Genomic DNA, 17,145 nt, shown 5'->3' on the forward strand with positions numbered 1-17,145 from the left:
CGTACACATCGCTTCCTCGGTCTGTCATAACGTCTTCTCCCAAGTGACTTAAATATTTTTATCTGAAGGAGTAATCTTTCTCCAATCATTCTTTCGAATTTTTATTGCCATTTATCCTCTTTTCTTGTATTTTGCTTGGGATATTAAAGATATTCAGTTGTTCCATAACTTACGAAATTCGAAATACTGCGGCTCATATGCATCCCTCTGTAGCGCTTAGAAACCTCAGCTTTGTTGCTTGTGTGCGACCTCTCGACGTTTACTTCTGTAAACAAGCATTTTTATAAGGGCAGAAATACTGCCTATAGAGATGAAGCATTTATCTCTGGAGCTGTCAAATTTTCCTGCACCACGGACACATCGAGTGAGATTTTGAAGGAAGATAAGGTCCATTTCACACCTATCCGGCAGCCGTCTATACTGCACCGTGTACAGGATTGTGGGTTGGTAAGCCGTATGGCGGCTTTTACATCTAAGCGGCACAGTTGCGGTCGGCCACACCCACTGCAGTGGACGGCTGCTGTGGCATTAGCACGGTGATCGGCTGCGTAATGACGACTTAGTAAACATTGGCTGCTTCACGTCTTCTAGGCACGACACGACCCAGCAGTTTTTGAGGAAACAGCAACGTGTACATCAGCTCACTTGTTCTCCTGTTATTTTCTTGCCTTTTTGTTTTCGTTACGTTTGTTCGTAGATCTACACATGGCTTTGTATGAAGGCATTGAGTGATTAATTTCTTTAGGGGAAGAAAGGCCAGTTATGCAGGACAAAACTCTAGAAAATCAAAGGGACAAGATTTATTAGAAAAAGTGAGTCGATCGATTTATTGAGGAACTGAATGAATCGTTTGAAAACATGAACGAGAAGGAAAAAATATGAATGTAGCAGGTAACTTGTTCAAAAACTTAAAAAATGTATTACTGTATCATTTTCAAAAATGTGTTTACATTGAATGGACTAATAACAATCTTTCCATTTTATAAGATTAACAGTTTACAGGCCTAACTGGAACCAAAATGTAATCAATTATTATGTATCTTACATTATGCGCTGAAATTCCTGCTGAATACTTTTATGACTATCTGTTCCTGTTCAAGTACAGTTATCGATTATGAATTTTTCAGTTTCATAGCCGCCACTGTCACATACAAATTTACAAAAAACGACAGAGGCCTTTTACGAAGATTTTTGACAAATTCTCCATTCAGTATTCTATCGGCACATTGGACGTACTTTCGAGCTCTGGAAAGACGGTAACTGAAAATTCTCTTCGCTACTCTCAACATAATCCCTCCAAGTGATCGACGAAGCTGTTTGTGCAGCCTCTCCTTCCACGAAAAGATAAAATATCTTCGGGAAATCTTGAGTCACCCAAGTAGTTCTTCGATTGCTGAATAACTTCCAGTACAGGCGTTGTCATCAGTCTTCTGATTGGTTTGGCGAATTCCTCTCCTGTGTCAACCTCTTCATCCCAGAGTAGCACCTGCAACCTAAGTCCTCAATTATTTTCAGGATGCATTGCATTTTCTGTTCTCTTCTAAACGTTTTACCCTCTACAGCTCCCCCTTGTGCCAGAGAAGCTTTTCCCTCGTGTCTTAACAAATGACCCATCATCCTGTCCCTTCTGTTTGTCCTTTCCTCGCCGATTCTGCGGAGAACTTCCTCATCCCATACCTTAACAGGGCACCTAATTTTCAACATTCTTCTGTAGCTCCACATCTCGATTGCTTCGATTGTACTCGTTCCCGGTTTTCAATGTCCATGTTCCGCTAACATACAGTGCTGTGCTCCAAAGCTTAAATCTCAGAAATTTCTTCCTCAAATTAAGGTCTATGTTTGATACTAGTAGACTTCTCTTGGCCAGGAATGCCCTTTTTGCCAGTGGTAGTTTGCTTTTTATATCATCCTTACTCCGTCCGTCATGGGTTGTTTTGCTGTTTAGGTAGCAGAGTTCCCTAAATTAATTTACTTCGTACTCGCCAATCCTGAAGTTTAGTTTCTCGCTGTTTTGATCTCTGCTACTTCTCATTACTCTCGTCTTTCTTCGATTTACTATCAGTCCATATTTTGTACTCATTAGAATATTCATTCCATTCAGCGGATCCTGGAATTCTTCTTCCCTTTCACTGAGAATAGCAATGTCATCAACGATTCTTATCATATATATGCTTTCACCTTGAATTTTAATTCCACTCTTGATCCTTTATTTCAAACGTTACGATGTATAGACTGATTAGTAAGGGTAATAGACTGTATTCCTGTCTTACACCCTTCACGATCCCAACACTTCGTTATAGGTCTTACACACTTATTGTTTGCTTCTGTACATATGAATGCCAAAGAAAGTGTCATAGGCGCACGTATTCAAATACAGAGATATGTAAACAGGCAGAATACGGCGCTGCGGCCGGCGACGCCTATATAAGATCCCAAGTGTATTGTGCAGTTGTCAGATCGGTTACTACTGCTACAATGACAGGTTATCAAAATTTAAGTGAGTTTCAACGTGTTGCTACAGACGGCGCACGAGTGATGTGACACAGCATCTCCGAGGTAGCGATGAAATAAGGATTTTCCCGTACGGTCATTTCACGAGTGTACCGTGAATATCAGTAATCCGGTAAAACATAAAATCTCCGTCAGCACTGCGGCCGGAAAAAAGATCCTGCAAGAACGGGCCAGCGACGACTGAATCTTTCAACGAGACAGAAGTGCAACCCTTTCACAAATTGCTGCAGATTTCAGCGCTGGGCCATCAATAAGTGTCAGCGTGTGAAACATTCAACTAAACATCATCGATATGGGCTTTCGGAGCCGAAGGCCCACTAGTGTACCCTTGATGACTGAACGGCGCAAACCTTTACGCCTCGCCTGGGCCCGTCAACACCGTCATTGGACTGCTGATGATCGGAAACATACTGCCTGGTCGGACGAGTCGATTGTATCGAGCGGATGGTCGTGTACAGGTATGGAGACCACCTCATGAATCCATCGATCGTGTATGTTGTGTACATAGTTCCGCGTAGTCAACGCGTACACAACTTAACCAATAGAGCGCGCCCCGCTAAGCACAACCGTGCAGGCGCAGCGCTCGTCCGTCTCCGCACTACGAGATGGCGCTGTCTTAGAGACGGACCAAATTCTGCTTCCGCCGATTCGAGTATTAATATGTAACGCAGCCAATGAGATTGCTGCTAACGTAGAACCTTTTCTCCTCGCGGATCACACTCGCGCAGTGATACTTGAACGCGTGAGGTATTATAACGAGTGTACAGACCTCCGAGTAGTCAGTCTGCATTAGTCTGCATTTGTCTGTACCAGTATAGTCAAGTTTCAGTCTGCGCCTAATAAGATTATCATATCCCTGTACATAGCTATGAAAATAAATGTATAGACACTTTTTCCAGTATCAGAGATATGTGAGAATAAGATTAACGTACCAAGACCAAAAGAACTTCAGATTGTCAAATGTAAATAGCATCCAGAACCAAGTTAAGTTATTTTTATGCTTGTTATTATTTTAATAAATGCGTGTGAAAATTAATCAAGTTCTGTTTAACGTTGGTCACCGTCAATCTGCTACTCTAAGCGTGCAAGTGGCATTTCTATCGTCTGACCTAACGGCAGAAGATAAACACGCCACGATAAGACCATGAGACATATTGCTGACACTCGCCTACTTCGTTAGAGCGACAAGTCAAATAATCTGATGGTGTGTGTACCGAAGGTCTTACAGTACGCACACCACAGTGTATGTCATCAGGGGACTGTTCAAGCTGGTGGAGGCTCTGTGATGGTGTGGGGCGTGTGCACTTGGACTGATATGGGATCCCTTATACGTCTACATACGACTCTGACAGGTGAGGCGTACGTAAGCATCCTGTCTGATAAAGTGCATCCATTCATGTCCATTGTGCATTACGACGGACTTGGGCGATTCCGCAGGACAATGTGACACCCCACACGTCCAGAATTTCTACAGTGTGTCTCCAGGAAAACTCTTCTGTATTTAAACATTTCCTCTGTCCACCAAACTACCCAGACATGAACATTATTGAGCATATATTGTATGTCTTGCAACGCGCTGTTCAGAAGAGATATCCATTCAAAATGGTTCAAATGGCTCTGAGCACTATGGGACTTAACATCTATGGTCATCAGTCCCCTAGAACTTAGAACTACGTAAACCTAACTAACCTAAGGACATCACAAAACACCCAGTCATCACGAGGCAGAGAAAATCCCTGACCCCGCCGGGAATGTAACCCGGGAACCCGGGCGTGGGAAGCGAGAACGCTACCGCACGACCACGAGCTGCGGACAGATATCCACTCACTGGTATTCTTACGGATTTCTGGACAGCCCTGCAGGATTCATGGTGTCAGTTCCCTACAGCACTACTCCAGACATTAGTCTAGTCCATGCGACATGAATATTCTGATTATGGTGCAAAGTTACTTTGGACATGCAGTGCCTGTTCCTCTGAACATGCATGCATGTCCAAAGCAACTTTGCATCGTAATTAAATTAACACAGGCACTGCAGTATCGTATTTATCTGCCGATACCGGGCAAGCGACTTTCAAGTACAACGTCTGACCAGTACGGAAACATACATAATGGATGTACGAGTTCAGGTCGTAGACACATTGTTTGGGTTTGACCGTGAGTCATGCACGGATAGCCAAATGGTCACCGTCTGCTTTCAGCAGCGCTGTGGCGAAGACGTCCTGTTTACGTCCCGTCCGCGCGGTCGCGAGTGTCAGTTGTTGTTTACTACTTCGTCGCCACTAATTTAGAGTCCATCACTACCGACGTAATATGGCACATTCATACAGACAAACCACCATCAATATCGGTTTTCAACCCGATCATGCACGTCCGCGAGCTTTTGAAGTGGAATGTTTCCTACGTAATGACGTTAAAATTGAACAGCAGGACATAATTGGTATCCACCTCTCTATCACGAGCAGTGTTGTCTACGTCAAGTTAGTAAGTGACGAGGTGTGCAAAGAATCGTGCGCGCACATGCAAACCATCTTAAATTCAAACATTCTGACGACCATGTTGGGGCAGTCTCTATATCGATTACGCGGGGCTAGGTCTCCGTACGATAGGAGTCTTCGAACTCCCTTTCGAAGTACCACCGGATGTAGTCACCGCCGCTTTCTAGCCTTATGGTAGAGTTGTCAGCCACATGGCCGAAGAATGGACCATCTTTACAACGTACCCGGTACTTAACGGGGTACGACAGATCAAAACTGAAGTGGCAAAACATGCATCATCCTATCTTCTCATCGGCGGATGTAGGGCTTTTATTATGTATGACGGACGGCCAAGCACTTGCCCCGGTTGTGGCGAAGAAGATCACGTCAGGTCGAACTGTCTCCGACGAAGGCTTGCTCAAATCCCGACAGGTGAATCTATGACTCCTTCTACGGAGACGACCCTTCTTCTCAATCATGCCGGGACTGAACGAGCGTCCTCCCTTTTCGAGTCTGACCACATTCGTCCGATAGCCGCCCCTGTTAGCGAGGCCACGAAGGATTCTGCAGTACCCGATCCAGCCACTACAACTGGTACCTCGAGACCAAATCGGACGACATAAACCGTGCCCGGAACTCGAGACGCTAATACCGAGACCTCCAGATGGTGGAATCATCTTCACGGCCACCGACCGGGAGTCACACACTTCACGTGTCATTCTTCCAGTCGCATCAACCGGATTTATGTCTGTAGCTCTCTTACTGCAGGGACACAGGATGCGGAACTGTGGCCTGCAGCTTTCTCGGAACACTCCTTACATCTGTACCATCAACCTACGGCACCAACAAGTGTGGAGAAGCCACAGCACATGGAAATTGAACTTCGCTCACCTTTGGTACACGGATTGCCGCCAAGCCGTTGAGGATACCTGGCATTTGAATGAAAATCGCCTCCGTGCATATCCCAGAACGATCCGCTGGTGGTTGGACTGCACCAAACTGGCACTGAGGCGAACGTTGATAACCTACGCTCGTGACCACGCTGCTTGACGTAGACACACACTCGATCTTTACTTCAGAGTACTGAGAGACTGCGATGTTATGGCGCCATCTTCGGAACGACAAACGGCGGTCTATAGTGCTAAGGCTCAGATCATCGCTAATATGGGACGTCACCTAGAGGGTGTGGTCATCCCCTCGAGGATGAAGGATAAAATAGCGAGCGAGATCCCGTCTATACTTCCCGTACTTCGTGAACGTAAACGTCGCCAAAGAGCTCTGATACGCATCATCGACACGGAGGACGGTCGTCACCTCACCACGCAACAAGACATAAGCACAGCGTTCTACGATCATTATTCCCAGCTCTATTTATCCTGATACGACAGCACTGGAGGACGTCTCTCAGACGATTTGCGGCACCGTCAGCCCGGCAATGGAAGCGGCCTTGATGGAAGAAATTACGGAAAAAGAAGTGATCGACGCCATTAGAAAAGGAGCTATAAACAAGTCTCCAGGTCCTGATGGCCTCTCCTTGGAATTTTACCGGACTTTTCAATATTTATTAGCCACCCGATGGACCGACAGCTGTCGTGAAGTATTATCCCCGAAAGTGCCGCTTCCTGTGACCCTTGTACAAGGGATGATTTTTCCTACTTACAAATCGTCCAATGGCTCACGGATGCAGGACTACTGCCCGCTGACGCTATTGAATAGTGACTTTAAGATCTATTCTCGACTGTTGGCGGCGCGGATACACTAGACCTTACAACACGTCATCTCACCTGATCAAACTTCATTAGGAGGTGACAATAATATTCAAACAGCACTCAGTGAATATCGTGACTTGATCTCACTGGCAAGGGCATGTGGTCTGAAGGGTGCACCGGCAGCAATCGAATTCAGTCAGACTTTGGATCGCGTGGACCACGACTATTTGGAAGCGCTCCTCCAACATATGCGATATCCACAGCCATTTGTCACTGTCGTCGTGCGACTACTCCGTGGCGCTACATCCACGGCGATCGTCAACGGCCGACCTACGCAGCCCCTCACCATTTCTCGATCGATACGCCAAGGCTGCCCTCTGTCCACTTTATGCTGTGGCCATGGAACCACTCCTATGCGGTCTCTGCCAACTACTAAAGGGTATGACGTTACGAGGCCACACTTTCCGATGTAAAGGATACGTGACGACCTGGTGATTGTCATCTGCAACGGGGACGACACCGCCCGCCCACTGAATTGGATAGCTACATATAGTATGGCCACTGATAGCGTGTCAACGTCACAAAATTAGTGGCAATGAACATCGGGTTCGGAGTGCCTGAGGGCAGGTCAGAGATACTTTGAAATGCCTCGGTATTGATTTTGTGGTGTCACCGCTAGACACCACACTTGCTAGGTGGTAGCTTTTAAATCGGGCGCGGTCCGCTAGTATACGACGGACCCGCGTGTCGCCACTGTCAGTGATGGCAGACCGAGCGCCGCCACACGGCAGGTCTAGTGAGACGTACTAGCACTCGGCCCAGTTGTACAGCCGACTTTGCTAGCGATGCTACATTGACAAATACGCTCTCATTTGCCGAGACGATAGTTTGCATAGCCTTCAGCTACGTCATTTGCTACGACCTAGCAAGGCGCCATAGCATTTGATAATTAATATTGTGAAGCCTGTACAGTAACAAGAGCTATGTTCTATAATTGTGGATTAAAGTTAAGTATTATATCAACTACGTAATTTATTTGCTACTATTAATTCCCTTAACTGTTCCAGGCCTCACGCCAGTCAGCGTGTAATTAAACGCGTGCATTTCGGCCTCCTCTAGCAACACTTCAGATGTCACAGACGATATACGACGAACCGCTGCTCACAACTTTCGATGTATTTTACAGAATGTTGGGACTAGGATAGCCAATAACCGCCTACGAGCACTGGACATCGTCCAACGGATATGTCAACACACATTTACCGTCACGCATTCCGCACATCGCCCAGACATTTCCTATACCGGTGATGTTAGCTCGCCGTATACTGGCGGTTTTTGCGTCCTTCGTAAGCTAAGAAATGTTTTTCAAGATCACATATGAGACTCTCACCCTTCCCCCGAATCGGGGAGGGCTTGGACTTTATCACGTTCATGTCCATTATAATTATCCGGGCTGTTATGCCGTGTTCGGTTGATGAATTCTGTGTCGATTCCCAACGTTTCGTCTCCGACTGCGGGAGACATCTTCAAGGGGGTCCGTAGCTGAATGGAAGGTCCAACACACCCACTGGCTCGCTACTGACTGTCAGTAGCGAGCCAGTAGGTGTGTTGGACCTTCCATTCAGCTACGGACCCCCTTGAAGATGTCTCCCGCAGTCGGAGACGAAGCGTTGGGAATCGACACAGAATTCATCAACCGAACACGGCATAACAGCCCGGATAATTATAATGGACATGATATTTCCGGCCGTGAAAGTCTACATTTTATCACGTTCATGACAGAGCGGTCGACCTATTTGTGAGCACGTTAGTCAAACTATGGCACCGCCGTCTGGACAGTCTGACGAGTATGTTATGAGAAAAACTAGCGCCGCCCTCCCTCTCGCCCCTCTTCACTCTTCTACATCGGTGTCCTTTACTTCGAACGAGGTTACGTTCGACCTGCTTTACCAGAGACTCGACTGGTGTCGGCAAGAACGGTTTATTGTGTCCTGCAGCTTGGGCGACCCCATAACATCGTGAAGAGGAAGCACCCGAACGTCAACTGGCGAGTAGTGTGGAGGACGGTTCCCCACGTAACACTGGACACTTCCGTCACGGCAATGTAGTATATCACTTTCAACGGTACGCAAGTGACCAGATCAAGGCTAAAAGCGATCCGTATGGTGGACTCACCCATGTGCACGAGCTGTGGCGTTCAAGACAACGATGAACACAGTCTAAGCTGTGGCGAGTCTACGGCAGTGTGGCGTTTAGTGAAGCAAATTTCAGCGTACTTTCTTCGAGTGACACCAAATTATATCGAGCCCAAGACTATATTATTCCCGGAAGAGACGTATTACCCACGCACAAAAACTAGTGGCGTGGCGTGGCTTTGTGTTCAGTGGTCATGCAGTGCATTATTTGTTTCAAGGTGGCACTAAGTGCACTTTAGACTTTTGGAACTATTTGCTGGAACGACTTTCCAAGATACTTCGTAACCCAAAGTATCGACAATATTTTGCCAATTATTTGTAGAGTGCGTCCGACGACCCTCCACGAAGCTGGATCATAACGGGTAAGGGAAGCTAAAATTACAAGACCATGATGGAACACCACACGGTACAACGTGGATCTACCTTGGTCATTGAGAGAAGTCATACCTGGATGACGAAGCAGATGGAGAGTTTCGTCGTGACCTCTCGCACTGTGTAGCAGTATTTGCCCCCTTTCCTCTTTTTGCCCCGAGTGTGGAAGGTTCTTCGCAGTTTTTGTTTCCCATCCGGTGCAAGATGTAGCACCGGTAGCCGGCCGCGGTGGCCAAGCGGTTAAAGGCGCTACAGTCTGGAACCGCGCGGCCGCTACGGTCGCAGGTTCGAATCCTGCCTCGGGTATGGATGTGTGTGATGTCCTTAGGTTAGTTAGGTTTAAGTAGTTCTAAGTTCTAGGGGACTGATGACCTTAGAAGTTAAGTCCCATAGTGCTCAGAGCCATTTGAACCATTTGAAGCCATGTAGCACCGGTTAATGGTGGTACGGATTCCACTCTTAGGTTTTATTTAATGGCTTTCTTAGCCTCAACTTTGCCCTCTTTCTTTTTGCCTTAGCTGAAATTATAATTATGTTTCCAGGTACGTGCGTCCCCAATTCTACGCAACGAGTGTACTTACTAGTTTCAATTATTAGCTGCTTAAAAAAACAAAAATAGTTTTTTTTAATTAAAAGAATGTTAAGGCTATCATTCGCGATAAGCGCGGAATCCGGATTCGAATCCCCGTGCAGCACAAATTTTCAGTCGTCATTCCACTCTTCAGCTGATGGTTGTCCTTATTCGTAACTGCGAATACATATAATTTCAGAACGGCTGTAGTCGCCACAGTGCCTGTTCCTTTGGACATGTATGCATGTCCAAAGGAAATTTCCATCATACTCAGAATAACACAAGAAGTGCAATATCCAGCCTATCACTTATCTGTTCACAGTAACACTCTCTCTGCCCTACCTTCCCATTCATAATGAATCCTACTTCCATTATATAATTTTCTGCCGCTGTTGATATTACCCTATACTCACCCGTCAAGAAATTCTTAGATTCTTACCATTTCACTGTATTTAGACTGAGCCTTTGTATTTCCATTGTCAGATTTGTACCTTCCTTGCCACATTAAAACTTCTGACATTCCACACCTCGCCTCCTAGAACGTTATCATCTCGTTGGTTATTCAATCTTTTTCTGACGGTCGTCTCTCCCTAGGCAGTATCCTCTCGCAGATCCTAATCGCGGACTAGTCAAGAATCTGTTGCCAATGGAGATATCATCATGACACAATTTCAATCAAAGGCCACATGTCCTGTCGATATACATTATGTGTCCTCAATGCAATGGTTTCCATTGCCTTCTGCATCCTCATGCTGTTGAAAATTGCTGAGTCTTGCGCAAGTACTTACTCATTCAAAAGTATAGGACGAATTTCACATTAACGCCATTGAGCTCTTAAAATAGGATGTGAAACGCCTCACACTCTTTCTTCTTTAAATTAATTTGATTATTCCATTGATATCTGTCTCTCCTTTTATGTAAACGGCAATAAACCGATTTTGTTTCGTATTACTTCGTACACTACCGTAAGGGGAGTGGCCTACAGAGTTGCATGGCAACTGTCGTTGTAGAAAAGCTGAACTGGAGTAGAAATTATTAACGAACAAGATAACACAACAAACAGAAGACGTACTTAATTAGCATTTCTCCAAACTTACAAAGACTTGATAGGATGTGTGACTGCTGTGTACGGACACAGGAGGAGCTGGTCACTGTTCGGAAACAGCTGAACGTGCTGATGGCCGCGGTCAGCCTTCAGGCTGCTGCCTCGGAGTGTAGACGCAGTGGGGAGTCTGGTGTGTCACATGGTACACGTCAGGTGTTACATGCTTCACCCACAGTCCCTTCTGTCGAGACATCTTCGCGGGTACCGGGTGCGGCTGGGCCACCCTCTCCCCAAGGGGTGACGGGTTCAACGGCGTTCGAGTCGCACGAGGCGGAGGGTCAATGTGGAGGCTGGCCGTGTGGCATCGCCCGCTCTGCCTGTGAGTGGACATGTGGCCGCTCCTTCAGCAAGGTCCGAGCAGGCACACGGGGGGAGGGTTTTATTAGTGATTGGGAGCTCCAATGTTAGGCGGGTGTTGGAACCCCTTAGGGAAATAGCGGAAAGGTCATGGAAGAAGGACAGTGTTCACTCTGTCTGCTTGCCGGGGGTTCTCATCCGAGATGTGGAAGAGGCCCTGCTGGCGGCGATAGGTAGCACGACTGCAAATTGTTGCACATGTCGGCACCAATGACTCCTGCCGTCTGGGTTCAGAGGTCATTCTCAGTTCATATAAGCGGTTGGCGGAGTTTGTGAAGGCGGAAAGCCTCGCTCACGGGGTGGAATCTGAGCTAACTATTTGTAGTGTCGTTCCCAGAAACGATCTCGGTCCTCTGGTTAGGAGCCGAGTGGAAGGCCAACACCAGAGGCTCAGACCATTCTGCGGAGATCTGGGGTGCAAATTTCTCGACCTCCGCTATCGGATGGAGAAATGTAGGGTTCCCCTGAATAGGTCAGGCGTGCACTACACGCAGGAAGCGGCTACAGAGGTAGGGGAGTACGTGTGAAGTGCACATGTGGGCTTTTTAGGTTAGACAATTCCCTCCCTAGGCCCGACAAGACGCCCTCTGAGACGCAACAAGGTAGCAGTAGGCAAAACGGAACAGGGTATGACAATATTAATGTGATAATAGTAAACTGCAGGAGCGTCTATAGAAAGGTCCCTGAACTGCTCTAATTAATAAACGGTCACAATGCCCACATAGTACTAGGGACGGAAAGTTGGCTGAAACCAGATGTAAACAGTGATGAAATTCTAAACTCAGATTGGAATGTATACCGCAGAGACAGGCTGGACAGTGAAGGGGGAGGCGTGTTTATAGCGATAAAAAGTGCAGTAGTATCGAAGGAAATTGACGGAAATCAGAAATGTGAAATAATTTGGGTGAAGGTCACGGTTTTAGCTGGCCCAAACATGGTAATTGGATGTCTCTATGGGCCCCCTGGTTCAGCAGCTGTTGTGGCAGAAAACCTGAACTAAAATTTGGAAAATATTTCGAGTAGATTTCCCGACCATGTTATAGTTTTGGGTGGAGATTTTAGTTTACCAGATATAGACTGAGAGACTCAAACTTTATAACGGGTGGCAGGGAGAAAGAATCCAGTGAAATGTTTTTAAGTGCGTTAGCTGAAAACCACCTTGAGCAGTCAAACAGAGAACCGACTCGTGGCGATAACATATTAGACCTTCTGGTGACAAACAGACCTCAACTGCTTGAAACAGTTAATGCAGAACTGGGGATCAGCGATCCTAAAGTGGTTACAGCATCGGTGATTTCAGCCGTAAACAGAAATATTAAAAAAGGTCGGAAGATTTTTCTATTTGGCAAAAGTGACAGAAAGCAGATTTCAGAGTACTTGACGGATCAACACTAAAGTTTCATCTCAATTACAGATAGTATTGAGGATCAGTGGACAAAGTTTAAAACCATCGTACAATATGCATTAGGTGAGTGTGCGCCAAGCAAGATCGTAAGAGATGGAAAAGGGCCGCTGGGGTATAACAACAGAGTTATAAAACTCCTACGGAAGCAAAGGGAAGTTCACAGCAAACAAACACAGCCAAAGCCTTGCAGATAAATAAAAATTACACAAAGCGAAATGTAATGTGAGGAGGGCATTGCGACAGGCGTTCAACAAATTCGAAAGTAAACTTCTATGTACTGACTTGGCAGAAAATCCTAAGAAATTTTGGTCTATGTCAATGCGGTAGGTGGATCAAAACAAAATGTTCAGACACTGTGACCAAAATGGTACTGAAACAGAGTTTGACAGACTAAAGGCCGAAATACTAAATGTCTTTTTCCAAAGCTGTTTCACAGAGGAAGACTGCACTGTAGTTCCTTCTCTAGATTGTCGCACAGATGACAAAATGGTAGATACCGAAATAGATGATAGATGGATAGAAAAACAATTAAAATCGCTCAAAAGAGGAAAGGCCGCTGGGCCTGATGGGATAGCAGTTCAATTTTACAACAGAGTACGCGAAGGAACTTGCCCCCCTTCTTACAGCGGTGTACCGTAGGTTCTAGAAGAGCGTAGCGTTCCAAAAGATGGGAAAAGCGCACAGGTCATCCCTGTTTTCAAGAAGAAACGTTTAACAGATGTGCAGAACAGTAGATCTATATCTCTAACGTCGATCAGTTGTAGAATTTTGGAACACGTGCTATCTTCAAGTATAATGACTTTCCTGTAGACTAGAAATCTACTCTGCAAGAATCAGCATGGGTTCCGAAAAAGACGATCGTGTGAAACCCAGCTGACGCTCTTCGTCCACGAGAATCAGAGGGCCATAGACACGGGTTCACAGGTAGATGCCGTGTTTCTTGACTTCCGCAAGGCGTTTGATACAGTCCCCACAGTCGTTTAATGAACAAAGTAAGAGCATATGGACTATCAGACCAATTGTGTGATTGGATTGAAAAGTTCCTAGATAACAGAACGCAGCATGTCATTCTCAATGGAGAAAAGTCTTCGGAAGTAAGAGCGATTTCAGCTGTGCCGCAGGGGAGTGTCGTAGGACCGTTGCTATTCACAGTAAAATAAATGACCTTGTGTATAACACCGGAAGTTCACTGAGGCTTTTTGCAGATGATGCTGTAGTATATCGAGAGGTTGTAACAATGGAAAATTGTACTGAAATGAAGGAGGATCTGCAACGAATTGACGTTTGGTGCAGGGAATGGCAACTGAATCTCAATGTAGACAAGCGTAATGTGCTGCGAATACATAGAAAGAAAGATCCTATATCATTTAGCTACAATATAGCAGGTCACCAACTGGAAGCAGTTAATTCCATAAATTATCTTGGAGTAGGCATTAGGTGTGACTTAAAATGGAATGACCATATAAAATTAATCATCCGTAAAGCAGATGCCAGGCTGAGATTCATTGGAAGAATCGCGAGGAAATGCAAGTAGGTTACGGTACACTTGTTCGCCCACTGCTTGAATACTGCTCACCCATGTAGGATCTGTACCAGACAGGGTTGATAGAAGAGATAGAGAAGATCCAACGGAGAGCAGCGAGCTTCGTTGCAGGATCATTTAGTAATCGCGAAAGCGTTACGGAGATGATAGATAAACTCCAGTGGAAGACTCTGCAAGAGAGACGCTCAGTAGCTCGGTACGGGCTTTTGTTCAAGTATCGATAACGTACCTTCACCGAAGAGTCAAGCAGTATATTGCTCCCTCCTACGTATATCTCGCGAAGAGACCGAGAGTATAAAATCAGAGGCATACCGACAATCCTTCTTTCCACGAACAATACGAGACTGGAATAGAAGGGAGAACCGATAGAGGTATTCAAGGTACCCTCCGCCACGCACCGTCAGGTGGTTTGAGGAGCATGGATGTAGATGTAGATGTAGAACACACACACACCCAGTCTCGAGTGGAGAAAATTCGCGACCCATCGGAGAATCGAACTTGGTACCCATGATCGAGAGTCAGCTTCGCTGACCTGAAAAGTCTGGGAGAGAATAAAATCAACACAGCTACCTTTTGATGTCATGCACTATAACAGTGGGTTTAAAGTTGAAAACGTCACAGTGGCCTTCTGTGTACACTGTGCCATTTCAGGCACATTAGGCCAACGAAGACAACCGAAAGACAGACGCTGGATTCGGCCGAACGTCGGTCGCCATTACATTGACGTTCGGCTTCTCGTCCCACCAAACGAAGTACTGGGTGGCAAATGATTCGGCCATGTGAAATCGCAGTTCACTCTGGTAACTTGCCGACGTTGCTCCTGTTTTGTTACTGCTCTAAAGTAATGTTACGGTTATAGTTTCACCGGTCGATGTTATGATTTAGGTAGAGGATTTAGAAGTCGTCGCATGAGCAACATTTATCTTAGTGCAAGAGGCTGATCATCAGAAAAACAAGAAGGAATGAAGCTGGTAGTCGACCTTGTTTTTAAAATGTAGAGCGCAATGTGTTGGGATTAAGTTAATGTCCACCTTAAAGCTGTATAGAAGTATGGGCTAGTTCGTATTTTTTCCGAATTAAAGTTACTGATTTCAGATCGTTATTGAATTACGTAGGCCCTAAAATTTCCAAAGATGACACCGAATTTAGGAGAGCTGTACATGTAGCGGAAAAATTAATGTAGATTTCCAGTTTCAATTGTTTCTCTTTTTCGTCCGCAGCGAAAATACTTCATTAAACATTGCATTTATTTTTCTCACATACTGCACATTCCTTTCTAACGACTCACTTTTGTTCCCTCAAAGTGTCTAATCTTGTCAATTTGTTTGCATAATCGCAATTTGTAAGGTCCCATAAACATGCAAGTTCACGATAAACACTATTAGCGTCGATACTCTCTCTGTGGTATAGCCCCAGAGGTCGTCGTGCCACATAAAAGTCGGTAACGCGAATCCAGTCGATACCGCAGATATTAGTATGCGTCCTTGGCCTGAGGCCAATATGGCATCGAGCATGCAAGATCTCTTCCCCAGTTAGTGACCTCAGCTGCACCGATCTGATAAATGTACTTTCGTAAAAGATGCATTTTGTACTGCAAGGAAACAATATTATAATGAGTGCATGCTTTGCTTGTCAATGACAGTTATACAGGGTCGTCCATCTGAAGTTTCGTATGAGATTATTTCGCAAACTATACATCGGGTAAAAACAGTGGGTAAGTTCGTAAGCTCATAGGGGGACATCAAATGATACTACACGTGAACCCCAGCCCACGCCCCCTTGGGTGGGGCGGGGGGCAACTTTTAAATCTTAAATGGAAACTCCCATTTTTTGTTGCAGTTCGGATTCTGCATAAAAAAGTAATCAGGTTTTGTGTGAAACATTTTTCTAAACCATTGACAAATGGCGCTGAAATCGAGAAAAATTGAAATTGGGGAAGAACTCCGATTTATTTAGAATGATCCGAGAAGGACGCACCTTTCATTACCCAAATTGAGTTACTTTTTTACAAAATGCATCCTGCCCGTCATAGTTTTTGATGGATGGAGGCGGAATGGTATTAAAATCTCGTTAGGGAACTCTTCACAATTGCATTACTCACCCGACTGTGGGGCTACCGTGGCCAAACTGCAAACTATGGCACAGTGTAAAGGTCGGTGCAATGCGATCAGACGTCACTTCACTTTCAGATTTTGAACAGTAAACATCAACTGACGAAAGTAAATTATTCTTTAGTGAAACACGGCTCACTATCCTCCTACAAAGATTGTTGATGGCAAAGTATTCGAAGTGCGTGTGCAGCCATACGATAGGATGTCCTGCTCTATACTGTGGAAAACTTTCGCCCCCAAAGGTCGGGGGCTGCATGTCACGTGTAGTATCATTTGATGTCCCCATTTGAGCTTACGAACTTGTCTTACCCACTATTTTTAACCGATGTATAGTTAGATATAAGCTCATATGGAACTTCAGATGGACCACCCTGTAGATTATACAGTCATCCTGTGACAAAGAAATGGGTCAGAGTTAAGTAAATCATTTATTCAGTTATGTAATAAAGATTACTAATATTTCATGTGTTCTAGTGTGGTGAGCCTTCTCCCAGAGCAATAAAAGAACCCACTGTTGAGGCCGGACGGAGGTAGTTTCGTCTTTTACAACACTCGCATATTGCACTCGATACTCCAGTATTTTCAAACACAGTATACTCACCCTTAATGAGAGCAGGCATTGCCTGCTGAGGAAACAGCGACAGTTGAAATCAAGTTTTTCAGAACAGCCACAAATCGAATTCAGTATGTTTTCCTGACCGGGTTCGCTCTTTAATTTTACAGCCAATTACTGTACTTTAAACAGTAAATTCCAGGGTTTCTAATGATGGTTTTATTACATTGAAGAGCG

Source organism: Schistocerca cancellata, chromosome 6 (genome assembly GCF_023864275.1).
Source record: "Schistocerca cancellata isolate TAMUIC-IGC-003103 chromosome 6, iqSchCanc2.1, whole genome shotgun sequence".
Classification (NCBI taxonomy): domain Eukaryota; kingdom Metazoa; phylum Arthropoda; class Insecta; order Orthoptera; family Acrididae; genus Schistocerca; species Schistocerca cancellata.